This window comes from Cicer arietinum, chromosome 3 (genome assembly GCF_000331145.2).
Source record: "Cicer arietinum cultivar CDC Frontier isolate Library 1 chromosome 3, Cicar.CDCFrontier_v2.0, whole genome shotgun sequence".
Lineage (NCBI taxonomy): Eukaryota > Viridiplantae > Streptophyta > Magnoliopsida > Fabales > Fabaceae > Cicer > Cicer arietinum.
Window position 1 is genome coordinate 48,253,438 of NC_021162.2, and position 4,316 is coordinate 48,257,753.

Genomic DNA, 4,316 nt, shown 5'->3' on the forward strand with positions numbered 1-4,316 from the left:
GAATTTAACTACCTATTACAGCGCTTTTTTCACAAGCGCTGTAAAATACATCTTTCAAATAATTATATACGTTGCGAACCCTAATATCCTCTACGTACTGTGCGGCCATCTACGTTGTCTAAGGTATTTTTTACACATGATCTGTTATGTTTTGAAATTGTCAAAAATTGTCAAAAACTCATACCACATGATCTGTTCTGTTTTGAAATTGTCAAAAATTGTCAAAAACTCATACCACATGATCTGTTCTGTTTTGAAATTGTCAAAAATTGTCAAAAACTCATACCACATGATCTGTTCTGTTTTGAAATTTTTAGTTGATATTGGTTTCTTTTTGAAACTTGTTGATATGTTTTGAAAGCTTATTATTTTTGTTACTGCATTTATATAGGTGGTATAATATGGATAGGAAATGGATTTCAGCCAATCGATTGTCAAAAGAGTATGAAATTGGAGTGAAGGAGTTTGTTGAGTTTGCAGTGAAGAATGCAAAAGATCCAAATAGAGTAGTTTGTCCTTGTTTAAAATGTTGTTTTGGAAAACGTGTTAGAGAAGATGAATTAGAAGGACATCTAGTATGTAATGGAATTGATCAAAGCTACACATGTTGGATAAGACATGGTGAGAAAAAAAAAGGAAACATTAATTTTGAGAATAGTTCTACATATGCTTCAACTGATTTCGATACAGATACATATGAGCCGGACCGAGTTGATGAGATTGCAAAAGCAGTTGAAGAAGATCTTCGAGATTGTCCTAAAATGTTTGAAAGTTTGTTGAGTGATGCAGAGAAAGAATTATATAATGGTTGTACTAAATTCACAAGACTGTCAGCGATATTAAAGTTGTACAACTTAAAAGCGAGTAATGGATGGTCTGATAAAAGCTTTACAGAATTATTAACACTCATAAAAGATATGTTGCCAGATGATAATGAACTTCCCAGTCGAACCTACGAGGCTAAACGGATTTTGTGTTCTATTGGAATGAGTTACGAAAGGATTCATGCGTGTCCTAACGATTGCATTTTATTTCGAAACGAATATGAACTACTTAAGGCGTGTCCGAAATGCAATGTCTCTCGATATAAGAAGAAAGAATCTACTCCAGCAAAAGTCGTGTGGTATTTTCCTATAATACCAAGATTTAGGCGCATGTATCGCAGTGAAGAAGATTCAAAACACTTGACATGGCATGCAGATGAAAGAATTAGAGATGGAATGTTTCGACACCCTGCAGATTCCCCACAATGGGCAAAAATTGATCACGAGTATCCTGAATTCGGGATAGAGTCAAGAAATCTAAGACTTGCACTTTCTACTGATGGAATGAATCCACATGGTCTTCAAAGCATCTCACATAGCACGTGGCCTGTGATTTTGGTAATATATAACCTACCTCCATGGTTATGTATGAAGCGTAAGTTTATGATGTTGTCTCTGTTAATTTCTGGACCCAAACAACCGGGGAATGATATCGACGTATACTTGACTCCTCTAATCGAAAATTTAAAAAGTATGTGGGAGACAGGTGTGGAAGTTTATGATGGGTATAAGAAAGAATGTTTCAATTTGAGGGCTATGTTGTTCGGCACAATTAATGATTTTCCAGCATATGGTAATTTATCAGGATATAGCATTAAAGGTCAGTGTGCATGTCCTATATGTGAAGAGAGTACAAATTGGATGCGGTTGAAACATTGTAAGAAGAATGTGTTTCTTGGACATCGTAGATTTTTACCTTATAGTCATCAGTATCGTGGGTGGAGAAATGCATTCAATGGAAAATCAGAGGAAGGTAAAGCTCCTTTAGCACCGACTGGATATCAAATACTTGAAAAAGTACAAGGTTTGACCAATAAATTTGGCAAACCTTTTGCGGGAGAGCTGGTGAAAACTGGGTGGAAGAAAAAGTCAATTTTCTTTGAATTGCCATATTGGAAGTCATTGTATGTAAGACATTTCCTCGATGTGATGCATATTGAGAAAAATGTATTTGAAAGTGTTATTGGTACGTTACTCAATGTTCCAGGAAAGTCTAAAGATGGCGTCAATGCAAGATTGGACTTGGTCGATATGGGAATAAGAAATGAACTGGCTCCAGTAAAGAAAGGAAATCGCACATATCTACCTCCAGCCGCTCATACTCTATCTAGAAAGGAAAAAATTGTTTTATGTAAATTTCTACACGAAGTTAAAGTTCCAGAAGGATACTCTTCGAACATTAAAAATTTGGTTTGTATGAAAGACCTCAAGTTAAAAGGTTTGAAGACCCATGATTGTCATATTATAATGGAGCATTTGCTACCAATAGGTATACGTTCCATTTTACCTGAAAAAGTTCGACTAGCCTTAACTAGATTATGTTTCTTCTTCAGGGAAATTTGTAGTAAAGTGATCGACCCTCAGAAATTACCGACATTGCAGAGGGAAATTGTTGTTACTTTGTGTGAGCTTGAAATGTATTTCCCACCATCGTTTTTTGATATAATGGTTCACCTTACTGTTCATCTGGTTAAGGAGACACAACTTTGTGGGCCAGCTTATATGAGATGGATGTATCCGATAGAACGATATATGAAAATATTAAAAGGGTACGTAAAAAGTAGAAGTCGACCAGAAGGTTGTATTGCTGAACGATACATTGTTGAAGAGGCTGCTGAATTTTGTACTGAATATCTGTCCAATGTTGAATCCATAGGGCTTCCCATGTCTCGTCATTCGGGAAGACTATCAGGAGAAGGGATAACTGGAAGGAGACTACTGACTATATCAAGGACAGAATGGGAGCAGGCACAATTGTATGTTCTGCACAATGATGATGAGGTTCAACCGTATGTTACAATACACATTGATCAGTTATCTCGTTTGAACATGAATAGGAATCAAAATTGGATAACTCGAGAGCACAATCGAAGTTTTGTAACATGGTTAAAAAATCACATAATGTCAAAATTTGATATAGACCCCGGATCAATTTCAAATAGATTGAGGTGGCTAGCAAATGGTCCGAGCTTACATGTCTTTTCTTACACTGGTTATGTTATTAACGGCTACACATTTTATACCAAAGAACAAGATGATCAGACCACTATGCAAAATAGTGGAGTCACTCTCGTAGCTGAAGCGATGCATGTCTCAAGTGCAAAAGACAAAAACCCAATATATGCAAATCTATCATATTTTGGGGTTATCGAGCGCATATGGGAGTTAGACTACACAATGTTTCGTGTTCCCATATTTGGTTGCAAGTGGGTCGATAATAATAATGGCGTTCGGATTGATGAGTCAGGATTCTTGCTTGTCGATTTTAATAGGGTGGGATACAAAGACGAGCCTTTTATTTTAGCGTCGCAAGCTCAACAAGTGTTTTATGTCACTGATCCTTCTAATGATAAATGGTCTGTTGTCCTATCGACCAATAAAATAAGTGATGATAACAATAATGATGAAGATGTTGGTAATGATCTTTTATTTGCAACATCACAACAACCACATGAAATTGATTCAACTGATGATGGTTTATATCTTAGAGATGATCATGATGAGGGAATTTGGATTAATCCATCGTTTCGTATTGTAAATGGACAAACAAATGTGAATGTCACCAGGAAAAGAAGAAGGGCATCTTAATGTATATATATGTTTAATTGTTTTATATAAGCTATGCATGTAATCTGAACTGTGTTATTGTAAATATGCATGTAATCTGAATTGAGTGTTTTATACTAAGTTCTGATTAATTTATTTTCTGATTAATTTATTTTCTGCTTATATTTAGCTTGATTTGAGTGTTTTATACCAAGTTCATGTAACAATGAGTGTTTTATATTTAGCTTGATTTACATGAACTGAACTGAATATAAATTAGTAATTTACATGAACTGAACTGAACTGAATAGAGAGATTCTCTTTTGCTCAGTGCATATATATATATAGATTCTTCAGAATACTCATTTCTAATAATTCATCATCTCCTAAAGTATTGTGATAAAGACAATGATAACAATATTTTTAATCCAATAAACAATGATAAAAATGTTTTTAATGTCATCCCAACCCAAATAAACCAAACACAAAAATAAAATAAAGAGACATTTTACAGCGCTTATCTTAAAAAGCGCTGTAAAAGATCCTTTTAAAAATAAAATAATGAGTGTTTTATACCTTTTACAGCGCTTTTCACACAAAGCGCTGTAAACGACTCTTTTGAAAGTGAGTAAAAAAGACATTTTACAGCGCTTATTTGACAAAGCGCTGTAAAAAAGCTTTAAAAATAATATTCATCAGACACCTAATTTCTTCAAACACCTTGTA